At 48.4% G+C, this 22,707-nt stretch overlaps 1 protein-coding gene across 11 annotated transcripts in view; it reads left to right on the top strand.

Annotated features, from left to right (window-relative positions):
• MACIR (macrophage immunometabolism regulator) overlaps positions 1-10,336 on the top strand; it is a 31,711-nt gene extending 21,375 nt beyond the window's left edge. For 2 of the 11 annotated variants that reach the window (XM_050987076.1, XM_050987086.1), the window contains one exon: positions 85-10,336. The gene's annotated coding sequence lies outside the window, so the exon portion shown is untranslated. Of the gene's footprint in view, positions 1-46 lie in introns of all 11 variants that reach the window. The other 9 variants (XM_050987079.1, XM_050987084.1, XM_050987083.1 and 6 more) reach the window with 9 other exon arrangements.
• The last annotated feature ends 12,371 nt before the right edge of the window (positions 10,337-22,707 follow it).

Here is a 22,707-nt window from a genome sequence, read left to right as displayed (position 1 = left end):
TTTACAAGCCAGCCTGAAATTTTCAGGTGCTATTGTTTCTTACCAGGTTTTGCACGAGCTGCCTTTTTTCTGCTTCCTGAGCAGATTGCCAGAGTCTCAGAGCCTTCCTGCACTGCTCTTCTGCCCAGCGGAGCTGTTGAGCCACGTCGTCACATTGCTGCTGGCTGAGAGTTCTTACAGCTAGCAGCTCACGACGAAGGCCCCTCACATCCTCTGCAAACATGACACACGGCCAGAGTCAGAGACTACAGAAGCAGAGGGACCTGCTGACCTTAAGGCCTTTCAGTTTCAGGCAAGGAGGACCCTGCCCTCAGCTGCTTCACTCCTCAGAAGCCCTGCGGACAGAGCTGGCTTGGGAGCAACTGCACAGGGCAGGGCCACCAGCAGAAACAAAGCGCACGCGGCTCTCACCGACTATCGCCTCCTTGGCCTGCGTGGCTGCGCGCGCTTGGGCTTGCACACGGCTCTTGGCGATCTCCAGCTCCGATATGTGCTGCTGAGCCTCCAGCAGGCTGCTTTGCAGGCTCTCCTTCTCTGACCTACAAGTTGTGAACATGAAGAGCAATTGTTCCTGGCACACAGGGGCAGTTTCTCCAGTAAGAAGTACCTGAAGATCCCTTCGCCTTCGTATGGAAAACGGCTTGCATGGAAACTCAGATACAGCAGGACTATTTTACCACTTTACATAGCAAAGCAAGCTCCTCCAGGTGACTGGGCAGCCTTTCCTCATGACCTAGCCAAGCTGAGTTTGATCTCAGCAGCCAAAGCTCAAATTGCTGTTGCCTGACCCATCTCACACGCGTGAGATAGGTCAGGCAACAGCACCTAGCAAGTATCTGCAAAGGAGCAAAAGCCCAGCCTCTGCTCACTGCCCTGAGCCCATCAGCACTTCCAAGTCACTCTGCAGGGGGACAGAACAGGGCTCTCCTGCCTGACTCATCCATGTTTCATGCCATTCTTAGTGTACGTATCGGTTCATTATTTGCCAGGCACTCTCTGAGTAAAAGGGACTAAGGGAATTCACCAAACCATAGAGTGAAGCCTCCAGTTTCCAGCAGCATGAGTAGGAAAACAGAAGCAGGTTTTTATCTGAAGAAGAAATATCTCAGGGTGAGAGACCATTTCCTGCCATTCAAATGACTGGAATTTGATGAACAAGACCACTCGCTTCCTTTATTTTTGACTAACTAAACCAGCAGTGCCCAAATATCTTGGCACTCTTTAAAAAGGAAGAAGCAACAGCCAAAGGGACCTTGACTGTTACAGAGGGGGATGGACGAGTGGGCAACAATCAGTGCTCAGCAAGAATCCCCAGACACTGTCAAGAAGTCCCAAGACCTTTCCCTTCTGCTGCTGCTGCTGTTTCTAAGCAGATCTAGGTCCTGCACAATACTTCACAAGTGTGAGCTCTGAAGGGTCTCAAGATTTTCAGCATGGCCCTCCAGCTTCATCTGAAGCATCAGCATCCTACTCACAAAGTTCACATGGAAGAGCCTTGAATTTGAAAATCCCATGTCCAACTACTTGGCAAGGAAAGATTGATGGTCAGATGCACCCAAGGAGAAAGCAAAGCCAGAAGGAAAGTTCTGCTTTCAGCAAACACCTGCACGCTTTCCCTGGTACTCAATTCAATGCCAAGTTGGCTTGCTTTGCACTTGTCAAAGGAATGTGCAAGGGGTCCTGAGCATGCGCCCAAAAAGAGCTTTGCGAGTTTGAGCTGGCAGGAAAAAATCATTCAGACCACAGGATTCTTTTCTTTTTCTTTGTGTTTCTTTGCTTCTCTGTCAGAGAAACATCTGGGGATCACAGAGCAGTCAGTAAAACCTGACAACATACCCATTCAATAATGTCCCGCCCAGGGTCTCCTTCCTGCCTTTACCTGGCCTCTGCCAGCTGCTCTGAAAGGCCTCCTAGGTCCCGCTCCATGGCTGCCAGTCGGGCTTCCAGGGCAGCGTTCTCTTGGGCCAGCACCGCCTTCTCTCTGCACACCTGGGACAGTGTGTGCCCTTGGCGAGAGAACTCCTGGAGCAGCTTCTCCAGACCCCTGCGGGCTGGCCTCTGCGGGCGCCAAACCTGGAAGAGGGGAGGCACCATTTTTCAAGAGGAACAACAACAACAACAACAGCAGCACAGTCTTGGTCTTAGCTTGCTGCCAGAAGCAGCATTTGGGGAGGTTTTGCTAGGACAAATCCCTCTCCCACAAGAGCTGCCTAGGAACAAGGTGAGCATACCTTTGGCACTGCCAGAGGAAGCTCTTCCTTCAGCAGTTCCCTCTGGGGCTGCCATACCTCCTCTGTCTGTGCCGCTACTGCAGACGCCCTCTCTAGGGAGGAGTGGTGCTTTCTCTCCAACTCAGCCAACTCCTTCCATCTGCGACAAGCAGACACACAAACAAGCCTTTAATTGCAACACAGTCAAAACCAGGACTACGTACCATGTCCCGCATAAGGCAGTCCTAGGGCTTCCAACAGCCCTCTACTTCCACCTCAAGAGAATGCTGCAATTCCCTCCCTAGACCAGTATCTCTCTTTGTCGTTCATGCAGGTAAAAGATTCACCACTGAGAAATTCACACAATTGTGAATTCCAGAAGCCACAGGACATTTTCAGAAAGCTCAGGTACTCTCAGCATCAGAGCTTCCTGCCTGCTGATTACAGAGCTTCATGCCTGCTCCTTTCTGATTCCAGTGGATACCAGACTTGCAAAAGTTTTCTTTGGTGAAGACGAGCTTGGGAAGTCCAGAGGAGTACTCCCACCCTTCCTCTTGCATTCACTAGTGAAACAAGGAAAGAGTCTGCAAGCTAGAGCTTGGGGAGGAGGTGAGTAAAATTTTCCAATCCAATTATCAAACAATGGTTTAGGCTGGCAGAGACTCCAGGAGGCCTCCAGCCCAGTCTTCAGTTCCAAGCACTTGGGATCAGCATCTGGACAGGCTGCTCAAGGCTCTATTCACCTGGGGCTTCTGAATTTCCAGGGGTGGAAACTGCAGGATATCTCTGAGGTGCTTCCTCTTCTGCTGCCCAAATGCCTTTGCATTTCAATGCTTTGCTGTCCTTAAGCCCAGCCTGAACCTCCCTTGCTTTTACTCTGGTCTAGTTTGGAATGCTTTTAGTCAAGGTTTAAGAAGAGCCTCCCAGGAGGCAGCTATGCTCTAGGTGGGTCGGCAGCCAGACCTGCTCTGGGCTGCCTTTCCCCATCAGTGCTGAGCAAGTCAAAGGATGAGAAAGCCAAATCTGTTCTTTGACACTGGGCCTCCTAGAGCCCAGCAAGGCCCACCCCTGCTCAGAGAAAGCGAGAAAGCTGAACACACACCTGAACTCCCGGGCACCGCGCACTCTATCCGTGCTCTCCTGCCGCTCCGCCTTTCCTGCCTGGGCTGAGGAGTCCTGAGTGGCAAGAACATCTCCTAGCGGGACCTGCAAGGAATGGGCAGGGAAAATGCACAAACAAGCAATAGGCAGCTGGGAAGTTGCCTCTTAAAACCTGGCAGAAGCAGCAAGCAGAGACACAGCTGACCTGAAGGCAAAAGCTGTTGTGCGGTGTTGTTCATGTGGTATGTATGTGGTGTTTATGTCCTAACTAACCCTGGAGTTGTTCTGGAAGTGTCTGAGTAGAAGCAGGGAACATTTCTCTGCTCAGCTCTGGTCAAGTGGCTTCCCCTCAGGATTTCAGGCCTTAGAGAGCAGCCAACAGGAACTGCATTCCAGCCCTTCACAGACAGACCTTGTCTCTGCCATGCAGAGCTGCTCATGAGTCTTCTCAACAAACTTGGGTCTGGTCAAAGTTAAGGGGGCAGTCAAAGCAGTGACTGTAGCTACCTAGATAGGGCGTGGAGAGGGGCAGGTCCCTGCAGGCAACAGTGGCTCTTCCACAGCCCACAAGGCTGTGAACTGTGCCTTGGGACCTCTCTCTCTGCTGACAGCAGGGAGCCTGCACAGACTCTGTGCACAGAGGAGCTGACTTTCACACCAGTACCACTAAAGGACATCATGCTACCGCTTATCTGACACCAAGGGAAGTTCACAGTCCCTGTGAGAATGCCAGGACAATGATGCCTGCATGTGAAAGTTCAGATGCCATTCCCCATGGGTGCTCAGTGGCTGGGCTGAAGAGCTAGGTCATGGCAGGACTCCAGCCCACAGCATCTTCTGCCACAAAGGGCAAGTGCTGCCTGCTCAGAAACTTGCAGCCCTGCACTGCACCAGAGCTTTGCACTGAACCAACCAGAGCTGCCACTGATTGGTGCAGGATGCTCAGGCCCTGGACTGACAACACCTGGAGGTTTGTTGTCCTTTGCCTCCCCTTTAGCAGCTTCTACTTCTGCTCTGCTGCTCTTCAGGCAGGCAGCAGTGTGAGGGACAGGGAGTAAGCTGTCATTTGGAACCTGTTTTCTCCTGAGCTCTATCCCCAGCTGTCCTGAGAAGAAGTCATGAATTTGGATAAAATTGGGATGCTCAGTCATTAAAACTCAATTCAAGTGGGCTAGTGAGACTAATGTTTAGACAAGATTGCACATGCTTCTGAAAGAGATATTTCAGCCTGGCTACAATCAGCATGCAGCCTCCTGTCTGCAAAGCTTGACCTTCATTAGTGTAAAGCTCTTCAGTAGAAAAGGAGGAAACTGATGGAAGTCTTTTGGTGGTGTTCATGCAGACGTTGATGTGGACTTTGTTTCAGCTGCCAGACTGGCACTCTAGTGCAACAGGCCAAGCCCACAGCTTGCTGCACAATCCTCCGACACCAGGAATGTCAAGGGTGCCTGTCCCACTCACCGAACCGTGCACTTGACTCCTTCCACGTCTGAGGCGATCTGCCAGGGGCAAGGGAAAATGAAGAGGTGCTGTTAGAAAACTGTTGGTGCTGAGGAATCCCACAGAACAAGCGCAACCAAGCAGAGAGCATTTTCCTTTCACAACACCCCTCCAGGAGCAACACTTCTTTAGCACAACAAGCAGGACTGCAGGGCAAGAACCGAGGCTGTGTCTACCTTCTGCTCGGCTTTGCCATTAAGGAACTAGAAACGAGGTTGTGCCTATGCAAATTGTTTCTTAAAGGTCAGTGCATACATGGGAGCTCATTGTCCAGCCTACAGCTAAAGCAGCTTTTTTCTCCTCTCTTTCCTCACCTTGCTTTTGCTTTTTGGAAATTGCATGCAGCATGTCCTAAGGGGTTGCTGTAAACAATTCCCCACAAAAGCTTCCGGCAAACACCTCTTAGCACCTGCAGTTCTGTTGGGACACAGCACAGGCCCAGCTCCAGCTTTCAGGAGCACACACAAACTGCTCGGCAGTTTGCCCTTCAGCGCTAAGCCAATGGCTCTTGTAGCACACACAGGGGGTCCTGTTAGACAGGCACATCCTTTAAGGACAGAATGCAGAAAAAAGATGCTTTTCCTAAATTCTGCAGAGGAGAGCACAGTTTTTAGAAGGACGCCTGCAAAGCTTTCCCAGTCTGCATTCTGGAAGTTCCTACCCCCTGCTGGGCAAGAGACACCCCCTTTTCAGCTGAAGCTGTTGACAGGATGTTTACCAAACATATGGCACCTTTATGCCATTTTTGTTCCCACATGCTGCCCCAAGGAAAAACCTTCTATTTACCAGTCAAACGACGAAAAGCTTTCCGAGAAGCCGCCAATGAAAAGGCGCTGCTGAATGCTCTACGGACTCGCTCCATCGCTTGAGCAATGCTGCTCGAGTCCGTAGGCCGGGAAACAAAAATGGAAAAAACCCCCACTTGCACAAGTCCTGAGACCGTGCAAGGAAAAAGGGGAAAAGAACAGGACACTTGCACGAGTCCACGGACTGTGCAAGAAAACACAGAAACAGAAGGACACTCGCTGTAACCTGAGAACAGCTCAGTCGAGGTGATCCTCCTGCACTGAGCGCACCAAGAGCTGCTCTGGACGCTGAGGCCTTGGGGGCACCAGGAAAACCTCCTGCTGACAAGGCTGTGACGTGGCAGCCCTCTGCTGACATCACAAGAGCAGCTGCTCTGGGTTGGTCTGTGAATTCATGCATAATAACCAAACCTTCTCCACAGCTAACACAAAAGAACAGCCCAGAAAGTTCTCCTCTGTCCCAAAGCAGCACAAAACCCCCTTGCAGTCCATAACCCACAGCTGAAAGGATCCAAGAGTAACACAAAACAGGCACCAAGCCCATACACCCTGTGTGCCAAGCTGAACACTGACAAAGAGCCAGGATGTCAGGAAAGCAAAGGCAACGTGCCCTTGTGGCCAGCAGCGCCTCTGACTAAAACCAAGAACACTTGCTTAAATTCTGTGGATGAAATCATGCTTTTCAAATATCCCAGAGAGTTCCCTCTGTTTGAATGCCTGCCATTCCCACCCTTCTGCTGCATGGCTAACATCAACCAGCAAATTGTAGGGCTCCCTGGAGGAAGAATGACACCTAAGTGGGGAGAAAAAGCCAAGTAACCAACCTGCTGCTCGTACAGCACACTGCTGCTGCACAATGATGGCACCTCCAAGAAGCCTTTGGGGCCTGTGCTTCACTTCTGGCAGCTTCCCTGGAGTATGCATCTGGCAGTCTCAGGGATCTGACTCTTATGGACCCAGAGAAAGAAGGAAAAGAATGTTAATCCCAATGTGGTACAATGTAGAAGCTGGTGGGGAGAGGAAACCAGTGCACCAAAATGGGCAAGTCCCACCTAAAAGGAAGTTATGAGGCAGAGACCAAAGAGCTCAGCTGGTGGGCACAGTTTAGGAAGGCAGGCTCAGGAAAACAGAGCAACCACAAGCCTTTCAAAGTTCAAAAGCTTCCTTCCCCCTCCTCTCCTCTGCCCTTGAAACCAGGTTTTTTTCTCCCGTCTAGAAATACTTTCTTGAGCATTAAAAGCAAGTGCCTGGAAAACCTCCTGTGATTTTCTTTCTCATTTAAAAACTAAAATGAATGGAGAAGGATCTGGGTGTTTGCCTGCTCTTGCAGCCCCATTAGCATTTTGGAAGGGCTCTACACAAGTCCAGGTGTTTCCCAGCCCCAGGACCACCACTGCCATGAGCCCAGCAAGTGTAGTGGAGAGAGCAGCTGGTCACACTCCACATGTGACATACGGGAGGCTGGGTATTGTCCTGAAGCAAATTCCCTCTGTGTGTCAGACTGAGAGTCAGGACAATTCTCAAGAAATGTCTGCTTAGATGAGAGACGCCTTTGGATCTACAGACAGCACTTTTGTGCCTTACTGCTGTCATAATCCCAAAGCTTTAAAATGTGTCTGGGTGACCCCAATTTCTTCTAGACTAGACATCAGAGAGGAGTTTCAAACAGGCACTGCTTACAAATCGATCCCCAGAACCATGCATACCTTTTTTTGCCCACAACTCACAAAACACTGTTATTTTCTCAAAGGAAAGCAACGGGAAGCTCTAGAAGCCTGTCCCTACCCTAAGAATTTACAATCATTTTTTTCTCTACTTTCTACATCCTATGTCTTAGTAAAAGGCATTTCTGCCACCACGGCGGAGACAGACTGTGGTGTTACATTTTAGTTCAATGGTATGCTCTTTCTCACCCCTCGAAAATCCTGCCTCCGCCTGTGAGAAATTCAGCCTGGGAACTAATAGCTCCTTTCTGCTTTGGCTTTTGTCTTCTTTTTCTTTTTGGACAGCAGCGCTTTGTAACATCAGCTGAGCCTGCCCTCAGCCTGCCTGACTGGAGCCCGTCACCAAAGGAAGTGCAGGAAGCCTGGAGAGGAGGCACCTGTGCTTGAGGAGGCTTCGTGCCCTGCCAGCTCAGCGCAGGACTGGCAATCAAAACACGGAAATGCTGCTCTCCATGGGAAGGTTGCCTTGCCGGTCAGGCCGCGCTTAAGCTGTGCTTTGCCCTGGCGCTGTCCATTGCCCTGGCGCTGTGCCTTGCGGCCGCACAGTCCCTCCCGTCTGTGGCTTCGCGCTGCTTCGCAGCTGCCCGAGGCTCTCCCCCCTCAGAGAGGGGCCCCGCCCCGCCCCGGGCGCCCCCTGGCGGCTGCCCCGCCCCGCCCTTCCCGCGCAGGGGCGCTCCCTTCCCATGGCGCCGCCCAGCGGCAGCCGCCCCTCACTGCAGGCACGGAGGAGGGCTCGGGCCCTGCTGCTCGGCCTGGCCCTTGGCTCCCTTCTTTTCCAAGAGACAAGAAGGCTTGAAAGGAAGCCTTTTCCAACTGTGTCCCTCTGCTTGATTTTGTAGGGGCGGACAGTGTCCCCTATGGCCGTAGCATGCCCATAATTGCTGACACAGGAAAATATCCCTTCCTTCTCTCACCAGCTGTCATTACTGCCTGAAAAGCGCCGCCCAGCTCTGGAAGGAGAAACAGCCCACGGCACAGTGGTGCCATCCCTGCCCAGCCGGGGCTCTCTGGCACAGCAGCAGCAGCAGCAGCAGCAGGGCTTGCCTTGGCATCACCTGGGAAGCCAAAAGCCTCTGTACATCTGCAGGTTCTCAGGCTGCACCAGCTTCTGATGCTGGGTGAATCCTGCACGCTCTGACCATTTCCAAAAGGTTATAAAGGCAGCAGTGTAGACATATGTGCAGATCAACCAGCGTCCAATAAATGGGTATTACTGTGAGGGTTTGTGTGGCATTATTAGGGCTGTCATGCTGACAGTGTCTTCTCCCCAGTTTGTGTGCGATGCCATTGCTGGGCCAGCTTCCTGGCCAAGCTGTCATCCCCAGCCTCATTCTCTGGCTGTGGTTGCATCTCAAAGCCCAGTTGCCCAAGTTTCTGAGTTCCAGCTCAGAGGCTGGAGCAGCAAGCCATGCTGTTGCACAGGAATGAATGGTCTGTCTCCACTTCACTCTGGTGGCAGAAACCACTTTTGCCAAGACAAAGGATGTAGAAAGTAGAGGAAAAAATTGGTTGGAAACTCCTGGGGTGGGGGCAGTCTGCTAAAGCTTTCTGTTGCTTTTCCTTTGAGTAAACAGCAGTGTTTTGGGAATGGTGGGCAGAAAACGGTATGCGTGCTTCTGGGGACTGATTTGTAAGCCGTGCATGTTTGAAACTCCTCCCTGATCTCTAGCCTAGAGGAAATTGGGGTCACCCAGTGTCACCGTTAGGCCAGACGTGACATACACACACAAGCAAGGTCCAAGAAAAAAGAAGTTTTTATTCTGCGTGTTCTCCAGTTTATATACTCTTAACAAGCGTGATCTTAAGTCATTCACTACATCACAATAACTTATTATATCCATTGTTGCAAAGCAACTAGCGTCAATATAATTGGCAAAAGTTTTACAGAAATTTAATAAGGCACGTATGCACATCTACTTAGGCACGTAGTCTAGCTTGCAAAAATTCTTGTGTATCTTTTCTAATTGGTTTCCATGCTGACCGCCATGTCGTCTTCCTTGCTATGGATACAGTCGAAAACCATCAATTGTTATTTCTTCTATTAACTCAGCTTTGCTTGCAGGCCAGCTGTCAAGCCCCTCCATATCAAAGCACATCACAAAAAATCAAAAGCAATAAAGCAATAAATGAAGAGAATAAGTATTAATTTAAAATACTGTTTTCAAAAGAATTCACTAAAAATCAAAAGTCATTTTCTCAAAATCACAAAGGAAAATTGAAGATTGTTTAAAAACACATACTCTAATTTACAATTGCCTGTTGTCAACAGTCTTGGGGATTTCCACAGTAAAGAGGACATGTGCCAAGTTGTGTGCATTAATTATAGACGTCAGTTTTGTTATTTGTTTCATCATTCTCCATTTCATAATGAGTAAGATTGCTGATAAAATAAAACCAATCAAAACTAGAATCAAAAGGATAATGATGGCATGAGACATATTGTTCAGGACATTTGTGGCAGTAGGTCACTGTGGGAATCCACAAAATCAGAGGGTTTTGGGAAAGCTGCAAAAGGCAGGCCTCAGAGACAGCAGGACTGTGATTAGAGCTAAGCAGTAGCCATGAGATAGGTCAGCAGGCAAACTATTGAAAAAGTAGAAAAGCAAGGACAAATAGAATGATGGTCTGTGTATTAACGCTTGTCTAGGATAACTTCCTAAGCTGCAGAAAAGTTTATCTAGCAAGATATTAGGAAGTTTGAAGGTTAATACTGGAGCTCTGTGCATTGTGTTTTAAGGCTTAAAAGCAGGCATTGTATTCGAAATAAGCAAGCATTGTTTTAACTAATGGTACGTGTGCTTATAGTGGTTGGATGGAACTACTGTCAATATGCTTTTGCTTTGCGTGATTGGTCAAAAAAGTTATAAATTAAGTTGTAACTTTAAGTTCTTTGTCTGCTGCTTGGGATGTGAGCTGCTGGCATCTTCCCATTGTCATAGCCATGTAATGAGACTGATGCTGAAAAATAAAACAGCTCACGGCACGTTCCACAGCAGTCCCGTCCCGTTCGTGGTTTGTACATAGCCCCCGGCCGGCGGCAGGTCACCACCCAAAAAGAGTCTTTTGCTACCTGTGCTCAACATCTTTCCTTACTCTTTCCATGACACGATGTATTTGTCTCACATTCATTGTGATGAACAGTTCCAAGGGTTTTCTGCCCAGTTTTCTTAAGATTTTCCAAGGTTTGATTTAAGTCCTGATGAAGCAACCATTGCCTTACCAATGAGAGGTTCATCCCAATGGCAGTAGACATCAGTTTGGGAATCAGTGTGTAGTTGGATTGTCAAAGGTAGTGAGAGGTAACTGGAGCTTCATAAGAAAAGCAACATCCAGCAATCTTGATAAAGTTACGAGCACAAAAATTTGAATGAATTTTAGTATCCACTACTATATTTTCTAGGAATACAGTATCACAAGCAGTTCTAAAGCATGCACACCCATTGCCTATATTTAGGGACTGTTTCAGAAGCCTCGTAAGGATGAATTTCAAAATGCCAGACATTTTGCTCTTTGTCCAAAGAAATGTCTTGAGCTATAATTGCATTACTTTCACAGATGAACCCTTGTTGTTCTCAGACAATACAAAATTCCAGATTAACAGTTGGCCATTTCTTACCAATTTGATGGGCCCATTCCCTATGTCCCGAAGGACAGAGAACAGCTCCATCGTGATTCAGCCCTAATGCAATAACAGGAAATATCAAATGCACTGAGGCATTATGTATGGTTAACACGAAAGCTGTGGCTGTGTTTGTAATGGGGGTCATAAGTGAAATGTACCAAGTTCCACCAGGACTGGAATTCTCTTTCAAAATCCATGGCACTGTCCCAAAATATTTTCCCAATTTCAATAGGAAAAGTGCCTCCTTCGCCTTCTCTTATAATTGAGGCAGCAACTGACTGCATGCACAATTGTGCCTGGGTACAGCTGAGAGCCAAAGAAACGTAGTTTTGTGTAGCACCGAGTGCATCAATTACAAATTTGTGATCATTTACATTTATCTATTCCCAATTCGATAAAATATGTTTGATAACAACCACTGATGTGTCCCCAAAGCCAATAAGGATGACTGCAGTGGTTGTTGTAATTTGGTCAAATCTCTACTTGTGGCAGCCAATTTATTCTAGTTCAATTAATTCACATGTTACTGTGACATCATCACCTTGTGTTACAGTAAAGGGAAGGGAAAACATGGTTGCTGTCATCCAGCGCTAGTGTTATCATGCTTTATCTGGTCTTCATGTCCCTCAGAGTTGTGCAAAAGCAAGCACAAGAGAATCTGCCATAAAAAGGCAGAAAAAGTTAGAACAATGGAATGGTCAGAGGGGTTTTTAACACCAAAGGCACTTCCCCTACAGTAGGGGCATCCACCAAAACAGGTTGTCCAGGCTAATGTGCTGGGTTCTTGAAATCATCTGGTCCCCGTGGTGAAGGAAATAATGCTTGGAGCTGTTGGGCAAAAAGCAGCGATTTGGGGACACCCGTTTCCTCCCCCATCTGTAGTAAAGGGTGTGAGAAGTCCATTTAATCCCTTCACCTTTTGTCCAATCCTGCACACCTTTGACAGTAAAGTGAGAAACATTATCACATTGAATTTCCTTTGGTTTTAGAAAAATACCAAACCATCCCTGCATTGCTTTAACAGTATTATCTCCTATAGCTCTTTTAAAAGCCAAGCCAAATATAAGCAGAGCATAGGACTTAGTGTTAATACAGACAAGAAAAGAATTCTGTCCCTGGCTTTGGAAAATATTCCAGGCAGTTACCAGTTCCTCAGCCTGAGCACTACCTTCTCCCTCTCCATTAGCAGAAGTGGGGGAGAAAGGAAGGGTTGCTTTAATCGCTGTGGCAAGTTTGTCTTGGCTGCTATCCAAGCTCCCCATGTCTTGTATAGTAAGATTTTTTTACATCTCCTGTTATTGGGAAGATGTTACAGTACCACTTCCTGGGGGTCCCAGTGACTTTGAAGGGGTCTGTTCCGGACTGCAAGGCAAGATGTATTCTGTTACCATCTGTATGGCAGTTGTCTTTTGTCAAGTGGCAATTTTCCTTATGTCTCTCTCTGAGTGATCACAATCACTCCTCCCTCGGGAGGGGACATCTGCTGATAACAGGCTACTGAATGTCACTGCATGACTGATAAGAACTAGAACATCCCATTGTGAGATGCTCTGCCAGAGGGAGGAGCCAAGCATTGCTACTCAGATATAATCTGGAGGTTCTGAAATACCTCCACAGCTTCTCCACTGGATTGTCCAGAGGAACAGCAGCTGCCTCTTCTTCCACTGGATCTTCAGAGGAAGAATATCCCCTTTTTCTACAGGACCCCCTAGCTCCAACAGAACCATACCTGACACTCCAGGAGGACTGCAGCAACATTTCCAGTTGGACTGCTACCAACACCCTGACCAACGGGGTGTCAGGTTGAGTTCTGACTCAGTCAGTGTTCCAGTGTACTGCTTTGTTTTATTTTATCCTTTTATTTTCTTCCCTATTAAAAAACTGTTATTTCCTGCTCCCATTTTTTTTCCTAAGAGCTCCTTGCGTTAAAATTTATAGCAATTCACCGGGGTGGGGAGGGTTTACATTCTCCATTTCAGGGGAGGCTCCTGCCTTCCTTAGGAGACTCCTGTCTTTCCAAACCAAGACAGGGCCTCTCAGTACAATTGGTTGTTGTGCAATTTTTCCTACTTCTATGAGAGTTGAGCTAACCACAGACAAGCCCTCTTCCCAGGTAGTGTCTCTTTTCTCAGCATCTTTGAAGCCACAGGAATAAAACCCAACAGGCTTTGTTGCACCCTCAAGACCCCGCTGCCATGTATGTACAGATAGCCGAGAGGAGGAAATCCCCACTCCACCTGAAAGGGATCTGTAGGATGGATAGGGTCCAGTGCTTGGAGAGCTGTTGCTTCAAAAATCAGCAATTGCAATGCTTCCTCCTGAGAAGGAGTCCAATCCCAGTTCATCCCTTTTCTCAGCAAGTCATAAAGGGGAACAAATGGGGCATTCTGGTTACTAAGAAATCTGTCTGGTGTTTCTACAGGAGATGTAGCTGCTGTGGTTTTTGAAGGAGAATTGCTGTAGGTTTAAGTGTTCCTGGAAGCTCTTGAATTAAAGGCATCATAATTTCAGGCTTTACAGGTGATTGCATTGGTGACTTGTAGCCTGTAGCTGACTTTCTTTGATGCATCATTTGCAAGCAAGCAGCTTTGTGAATGCTTTCCAGGAGTTGGTACCTATGGGGTACCTATGGTTAAAAGGTCTCTCCTTTCCACGGGGCTAAGCCCCCCTGCCCAATAAGCTGCATGCTGAGTTAGGGACCATGGGATATGTCCATCTCCTGTTGTTAAGAACAGCCCATGTCCATAGTACCCACTGGCTTCTTGTTGTGACGAAAGAATTTGATCTCCCCCAGTGAAAGACACTTGACATATATGTTCTGTTTCAGATTTGTGGGGGAGAAGCCTGTACTCCTTTTGAAGTTTTGTTAATTCAGTGAGCAGTGTACGGGATTTCTTTGGTAGTTATATGCAGGTCAAAATCCGCAGTATTGATATAGCTGCATTCTGTTTTTATTAGAGGTTTTGTGCTATTGTAACAATAGCGTTCCCCAAAATTTTTCATTAGAGTTAATTTTGTTTGAGAGTAATTTTGATTGATGTGAGGAGTTTCCTTCTCCTTTGTTTCTTTTGAAGAATCAGCATTCTGTGAATTTTTAACATGTTCCTCACTCAAGGCAGCCCGTATTAAATGATTTTGATTTCTTTCTTCATCGAATTGTTTTTGCACAATTTCCACTAAGTTGTGAAGGGAGTCTATGATAGCATTTTCCTCACTTCTTTGCTTAAAGCAAGTTTCTATGGCTGCTGTGAGACAAGCTCCCAAAACTGAGCAGAGGATAGTTTTATTTTTGCCCAGTTTAAATTTTGTTTCATGTAGTAAAGAACATATTCTATCAATACCATTTTCTAAATTAAACCAGTTGTTCTCTGTATAAATTTCCCCCCCCTGGAGAAGGTGGGGCATTGTATTTAGCAAGCTGAGGAAAACACTCAGCTTTACCTTTTGCACTGAGGTTTTCAGTCATTTTGGGAAGGGACCAAAACCACGACAGGAAGGTAAAGACTTAAGTTACACAACCACACAGCCTTTGCTGTGTTTCCCTTCAATTCCCTGGGTAGCTGAAGAGCCAAAATCAGCCTGGGAGGCCCTGCTTAGTTTCTTCAAGTTGTCCCTTCCTTCCAAGGCAGTCCAAATTTGCCCATACACAAAACAGTTTCCCCTTTTGCACAAAGAAATCTTTTGTGAAATTCTGAAGGCAGAAGCTTCAACTGAGTATGGGGGTGCTTTTTACCTAAGCGTTTGCAGTTTGCAGGAAATTCCAGTCACCCCCCTACTGGACCTTCCCATGTTACAGACTACACACAACCCTGCAAACCCCTCTGTCTATCAGAATGCTGTCCGGAACACCAATTTAATGTCACGATCCACTCATACGAGCAGGAAGTCGTGATGGGTCGTTTTACTGATCTCAGAGTGCAAAACACAACACACTGGGGATTTCAGTATTAATCAAAACAAATGCACCTGTATTGAATGAGCACAGCAAATGTGATAGATGGATTAAGGGAGAGGAAAAAGATAGAAAAAGTGGGAGAGAGAAACAGAGAGGGGGCATAGCTAGGAAACAGAGAAAGACAAAAAATCCTCGTAGTCCAGCCAAAGGAGTTCGCCTAGTCACTTTGGGGAGTGTCTCTGTCGAGGCAGTCCCCACACAAAACAGAGACCACAAGCAGTCTCAGATGGCAACTCTTTATTATCGAACATGGCTGACCTTTTATACACTTTCTAAATCTTGATACTTCTTTTACCCTAACTATTGCCTACAAAAAATTAACATAACACTATTCTTGAAAAGTTACAATGACTTCAACTAACTTTCTAAAAATACTTTGTTGTCCAGCTTCAAAGTTCTCTTCTTATCTTTCTTCAGTTCCTCACTTCTCTTGCTCTCCTTGCTTACAGCCTTGGAGAGAGCTCCTTACCAGTTTCTTCTTGCTTCTCAGCTTTTATCTTGCACCTTTAGCTAACAGGCCTGCTTATAGCCCCTTTCCCAGGGGAGATCTCAAAGGTTCTGGTTAACTCAAGGTTCTATTATAGTCCATTGCTGAGGGGGGGGAAAGAGATCATGAAGTACGTCTATTGAAATCGCTGAGGGGAAAAAGATAGAGTAAAGAAGAGATGTAACAGGTAGTCCATGTTCTCAGCAGTAGGCAATGACCACTGCCTTCTTGCTCCAATGGCCACACTTGCAGGCAAAAATCTCCCTTTGGTCAGGTTGGCTCCCCCACAAACCTACCCTGTTTTAGGGGTTTCAGCCTCAGTCCATGGGAGGGGGGAGCTTCTCCGTATAGGGCTCTCATGTCTCAGTCCTTGAGAGAGAGGCTTCTTCCATCTCAGTCTGTCAGGGTGGCTGAAAAGCAGATGAGGGTCTTCTTTGGACCACCAGTGGTGACCCCAGAAAAGTCCAACCAGGCCAAGAGGAGGGAAAATTTCTGGGCTATTGTCACCAAGCAGGTGCAAGCATATGGGGCGCCTCACCCCCTGGAAAGCCCTGCTAGGAGAAGTCACTGTAGACACAGCTGCAAACAACCGCTTGGCAGGCCAGAATTCTGCTCAGGGGCCTCAGAATTTTTGGCGTTCATCCAGCACCGGCAAGCCAGAATTCCCATCAGGCTCCTCAGGGTCCCGTTGCCTGTCCTCGAGATGGTTACGAGGCAAATGAGAGGAACTTCAAACCGTCTCTCTCAGGCTGCCCTGCTCTTCACTGGGTTTTGAACTGAAATGCAATTGCACTTTCTTCCTCATCCAGAAGTCCATGGCTGGACAAAAACTGGCCAATGGGCAGCATTCCAAAGGCAGTGTAGGCTGGAGCTGATAACGGATGGAGATTGTTCCCAATTCCAAACCACACAAGGATGCCTTTTGGGGGGATTTTCCATCTTCAAGAAAGAATGGCCAGTTCAGAAGGGAAGGTAGAGCCTTATGCCCTGGCTGACAAGGAAGGGAATATTCCAACAGGCTTTAGCGTGTATAGGATTATTATTGTGAGTCCAGCTCCAAGGTGCTAGTGCAGAAAGCAATTCTGAAGTGGTCCTGGTCATCTCGTCCGCTTTCTCGATTGCTTCTCTACACGTTTCCTTTGTTTTCGTTTGAAAAGCCCTTAGAGAGGGGATTTAGATGGCGAGGGGCCCATATGGTCTGGAGAAGGAATAAGAGAAGTACAAACAGTCTTAGTAAACCACACCAGCATTAAACCACCACCACAGCCAATGAATTACTCTGAAGTATTTTGTCTCCAATGACTGGTGACAAGTCAGGAGTCTGAAGGGAATCTAGGAAGCCAACTGTTCTAATCAGTTTGGCCAGACTAGCACACACACCGTCACTGAGTCATTGGCTAGGTCACAGCCTTCTGCTGCTCGCACAACAGTCCCTGCTTTTGTCTTTACCTCCCTCCTTCTGAGACAAAGCTCTGGCTTTCCCATTCTCTTTTGGCCTGCAGTGCCATCCCTGCCTTCCTCAAATGTGCACTCTGATAGCGTCTCACCTGACCAGTGCTTTCCCTCCTGGCACCAAGGTCTCTCCAGCACTGTTTACCAAGGGCCAGCTAAGAGACAATGCCACCCAGAGACAGACAGTGTCCAGAGAAACAGTGCCCATAAAGAGGGCAGAGGAGTCCAAAACAACACACAAGCTCTCTTTTCACACCTTTTGCCTTTTAACGGGCTCTGCTTCGTAGCTCTTCTTGTTCAGCTTGCATGGTGGCAACTTCCTGCTTCATCTAAAGCAGCCTTTTCTCCTGCTCCTTCTGTACCTCTGCCAGGAAGTCTGCCCCTTGTGCCAGCAGCTGCTGTGCCTCCAAACGCTGCCCTTCTGGCTCCTGGTGAGGGGAGGAAGACACTTCCACGTGAAGTTCCAGCCAAGCTGCCCCAAAAAATCACTGGAAGGCTCATGCCTCACACCACCCCCCACCTGAAAAGTGCACATCAGTAGTTACTTTGTGCCCTCCAGCAATGCAGTCCTAAGCAGAAATTCAGAAGGAGGATCAGCAGGTGGGAGAAAAGGAGATGCCACCTTGCTTTCCTGCTCTGATGGCTGCCTGTTTCCTGGCCCCTCTCTCCTCAGGATTTCTACTTGCTCTCAGAGGCTCTGGTCTCAGTGCTGAAGTGGTCTTATCATAACCTCTGCTTCCTGCATTACCTTGCTGCAGGGATGACAGCAATCAGCCTGTCAGAAGAGGCCTAAGAGAGGCTCCGCTGATTGGAGAAACGGATGCTGCCCAAAGGGAAAAGGAAACAAAACAACCCAAATTAAAAGAGACATAGGAAAAAGGAACCATTCTTTTCCAAACTGAGTTCCTAACAGGGTCACGCTGGATTCATCTGGCTCCCAGAAATACACAGACATCGGACTGAGGGCACCATCAGCCCATCTGCCTTCATGTCCAAGATGCTGCTATTGCAGGAAACATGGCCCCGAACTGCACTAGTCCATTCCTCAAAGTGTCCTCACTTGCTGGGATTTTTGTCCGGATATCACTGTGGGATTGCTGCTTGCTGTCCAAAGGTTTTGTTCCTTTCGGGAAAGTCAACAGGCTTATTCTTGTACTCCTCTTTGCTATTTGAGACATGGGCTATATGGGTGTCCAAGAGAGATGTGGGGCATAAGACATTCCCCAAGACACTCCCAAGAGCTCTGAAAAATATTGATCCCACGTGTTGCTCTCAGGACGATTGGACATGCAGGTTTTCAGGAGCAAGCCAGGAGCAAGGACACAAGCAGCAGTGCGCAGATGTGCTCAGGTCTGGCTTGCAGGAAGAGCGGTGTCTGCCTCGGCATGCCCCTCCTTCCTGTGCTGGCTGGCATCTTCCATCACAGCAGGCACAGCCAAGGAAGGAGCCTGATCACCAGCTCCTTGTCTGCCACAAAACCTGGCAGCAAAGCCACAGCCATTCTCATCGTCTTGACCTGGCCAGGCAGCACATGGGTACATGGGGCTGGCACAAATCCTGCACAGCTGTCCCCGTTTGGCTGGCAGAAACCTCTACGAGTGGGCCAGGAGGGACAAGCTGGGTGCCCACGGATGCCCCCAGTGAGCTCCTGCTAAGTCCCCATTTTTCCACAGACCAATCTAAAACCTTGGCAGGGAATGCTTTCATTGGGTTCCTCAAGCCCCTGTCCCCGGCATTGCAGAACTTCAGTTCCTTTGCTACCAGGTAAACCTGAACGCATCAGCCGAGAGCAAAAGAGGGCCACAGAAATGACCAGAAGGTAGGAGCTCTCCTCTGAGGAACAGAGGTGAGAGTTGTGCTTGTTTAGCCTGGAGAAGAGCAAGCCCAAAGGAGACCTTTCAATAATTGTAGGGGCTTCTAAGAAAGATGGGGACATATCTTGTAGCAGGGCCAGCTGTAAGAGGACAAGGGGCAATGCTTTTAACCTAAAACCCCCTCATTTCTGATTGGCTCTAAGGAAGAACCTGTATACCAGGAGAGTTCTAGAAGAGTGCTACTGGCACAGGCTGCCCAGAGAGCTGGGAGGAGCCCCAAGCCCGGCAGCATTCAAGGTCCGCTTGGATGGGACTCTGAGCAACCTGATCTACTTGGAGATGTCCTTGCTGGTGGTTGGGCTTTTGGACTAGGTGACATTCACTGATCCCCTCTAACCTCAAGCAGTCTTGGATCCTACTTGGTTTTCATTTGAAAAGCACCCAGAGTGAAGGTTACTGTCTAGGCGGGGGCCCATCTGATTCCCTGAAGTGTGGCCAGGGAGCAAACAGGAACAGCTGTTTGTCCTGCAGCCTCTTTGCCTTGTACCTGCAGAAGTTCCTTGGCAGAGCCTCGCCTGTCCGCATCCATCTGCAGGCAGCAGCCCAGAAATTCACACAAGCCAGGGGGTAGCCTGAGCTTGTGCAGATTTGGCACCCCTTGCTTGGCGATCAGGTAGTTAGCCTGAAGCAAAAGGAAACATGAGACTCTACGTGATTCTTCCATATCCTTCAGGGCTCACCTAGACCCCATCTTTTCAGCCCCAGTCTGCAGTGGCAAGTTCTTGCCTTAGCAGACGGTTAGAGATGAGCCTTCTCTCCCAAAGGAAGAAAAGTCCCAGGGCAGCCGCAGCTATTCCAAGCTGCAGCAGGTCTTGCCTTGACAGCTGATGTGAGCCCCAGGGAAATTTTTAGAATTGGGCTCTGGTGGAAGCCACTTCAAGATGTGGGAATGGGATTTTGTCTAATGGACAGGGACCAGAAGGACACAGCTATCGGAACCTATTTGCACCTTACCCTGTCACTGGTTTCCCGAACATAAGGAGCCTCTCCTTTGGCCATTTCTATTCCCACGATGCCAAGGGACCAGGTGTCCACTTTGGGGCCGTATGGCTCTCTTCTCACCACCTCGGGTGCCATCCAGCAGGGGGTCCCGACCATCGACCTCCGTTTACTCTGCTTTGGGCTGAGCAGAGCACAGAGGCCAAAATCAGCTGAGGAGAAAAACAAACACTGCTTCAAGTAGGGAACCAAGGAAAAGGGTTCCTCACTCTCAGTCCCAAAATGCAGTGCTGAATGGAACTGGAAACGCAGCTGGGCTCTCCTTCCTCAGGGCTGCGGCCAAGGACATGGGCAATCATCCACTTAACATCCCGTCCACCATTTCCACAGTGGCTTATCCTCATTCCCCTGAATTTCAACACTGTAACTCCCTCCCTTAGGAAGGAACACACACAAACCAAAGTTACTCTTGACACCTTGTTGCTCTCTAGAGCACTCAGCACCTTACAGCTGCACCCTGGCCTGGCAGAGTGCTCCCTGCCCTCTCACCAGCACCACTGCTGGCACCCGGCAGCCACTCCCAAGCAGCCCCACAGCGCCTCCCCGGAGCGCTGTGCCTGACCGGGAATACCCACCCAACTTGACGGAGCCATCCCGGCCCAGAAGGATGTTGTCACTTTTGATGTCTCTGTGGATCACCTGGTTGGCATGAAGGAAAGCCAGGCCTTGCAGGCACTACGAGAGAAGAAAGAAACGGGAAGACAAAAGTTACCCTGATCTGATCACATCACTCGCAAAAGGAGGCTGCTTCTGAATATTCCCAGATTTTAAAGGAGCAGTGAGTGCTGGCAAGAGGAAGAGCTTGCTGCTGCAACACTAGGAGAGCAGGATCTTTCCAAAGGAGGCATGTAAGCTTTTGAGGGGGAAACATCAGTCGTTGCTTGAGACTGTCCCCTACAAAGCCAGTCGGAATGACCGCTGCTGCAGCGGATGTGCTCTCTCCACCTGGAGGACGAAGAATGGTTTTCAAAAGGAGAAAAAGTCCCTGCCTTGGGTACCAAGGGGATCACTCTTGGGTGGGAGACTGCAGGACAGGGCTTATATGGTTGCCTTAAGAGAAGACTTGGACGTAGCTCATTTGTCAGTGCTCAGCAGCAAGCACGATGGTGGGTGCCATGCCATCTCTGGAGACCTGTGACAGATGAGTCTCTCTTTGGCTTTGCCACTGGTTTAAAACTCGCACACCAGCACCTTTTTGCTTACAGGCAAAGGAGGCAATGCAGAAAGGTTCTGGGCAAAGGCTTGGAGAGGCACAGGGCAGAACAGAAACTGAAAATGAAAAACAGAGACAGGGAGTTCAACAACAGTAGATAAGAGTAAAGAACAGACTACAGTAAGGGCAGGGACACCTGAAGGCAGTTCAGTGCAGATGCTCCTTCTTCTCTCAAGCGTCAGAGCAACCCAGAAAGAAAGCTCTGAACATGGAATCTCTGCCTTGGCGTGCTTTCCAAGGACAAGCCCAACCAAGCCTTCCCAATCAAAGTGGCACCCCTTACCTCCAGACACACTGTTGCTATGTGTCCTACAGCCATCCTTCTCATGCTGACCACATCAGCTAAGGAGCCTCCATCCATATATTCCAGCACCAGCAGGACAGCCTCATTGACAAGGTAGCTGCAAGATGAAAGCAACAGCGTGGAGCTGAATGTGCACAGCTAAACTGCCGTATGGAAGAAAGACTACAGCTGAGTTTTGTTTCCAGGTCACTGGTAAATGAAGACAGAATCAAATGGAGACACACTCCAGCCGGGCTACCCAGTGCCTGCCAACTCTGCCGCCTCAACCAGGAAGGCACATCCACGGAAAAAGAGGAGGGCTTAGGTGGCAAGCAGGGGAAAAAGGCAGTTTTGTGAGGGCAAAGATAAATCTGGAAGCGGACACATCCCAGTAGCTGCTTCATCATCTTCATACACAAATTGCACCATGAACTCCAGCAGCAAGGAGACACAGTTTTCACACCTTTTACTCAGGGCAGGTGGGTGTGCAGCACTGCCATCACCCTTTGGAAAACCTTGCAGAAAGAACAGTCAGAAAGAGGAAAAACTATTGGCAACCTCGCAAGTGACTCCCATGCTAGTCTTTTGGTATGCAAGGCAATGGAAAATAGCGGGAACAGCACAAGGGAAATCATCTCTGGGAGCCTTTCAAAGCACTTCTCCTCCAACACTTGGAAAAAATCACGTCCCAAAAGAGCAAAACAACATGCAGCCAGTGAACCTACAGGCTGCTGGCTTAGTAAGAGAGACAGGTTTCTGAAATCAATCTTCAAACTCTTTATGCCAGGAACCATTCATGGGGACAAAATGAAATCTCCTCCCATGTCTCCTACAGGAGTGGATTGATGTTAATTGAAAGATCCATTTTCTGCCAGAACTACTTACCTTTCAAAGTAGGTGACAATATTGGGGTTCTTACTTTCACGCAAGACCAGGATTTCCGTTAACACTTCCTCACAGCCCTGGTGCTGGAGACTAAGTTTCTTTATGGCCACCTACGATGACATTGAAAGCCCTTAGGGACAGACATCACCAGGGCCTCTTTCTCTGTGCACTCACGGGCCTGGATGCCTTGTCGCCTCAGTCAAAAGGGAGTCTAAACCACCAAGCACAAAGCACTAACAGCACTCTCTGCACCCCCAGACTTCTCAAATAGATTTTGTTTAGCACTACCATTATCACTTATACACATTTTGTAACCCAAAAGGAATTTCAGTTTTGTGAGGACAAACTGAAACCACTGGAGATACGTTATCAATTCTAGGGGCTTTGACCAGAGTTTCAGAGACAGCTGCCATTTTGATCAGGTGACGGGGAAATGCTGTCCAAAACAGAACTCCAAAGCGACTGAAAGTAAAGTTACAATCCTAGCACATCCTAACTTCTTCAGTTTGGGTTTTGCAACTCTGAAGAACAGTCTTGAACATGGCTTAGACTTGGTATTTTTTAATGGGCTAAAAATGAATTATCCTTTCTGTGGT

This window comes from Serinus canaria, chromosome Z (assembly GCF_022539315.1).
Source record: "Serinus canaria isolate serCan28SL12 chromosome Z, serCan2020, whole genome shotgun sequence".
Classification (NCBI taxonomy): Eukaryota; Metazoa; Chordata; class Aves; order Passeriformes; family Fringillidae; genus Serinus; species Serinus canaria.
The sequence above is the reverse complement of the archived record's forward strand: the minus strand, read 5'-3'. Positions and strand labels throughout refer to the sequence as shown.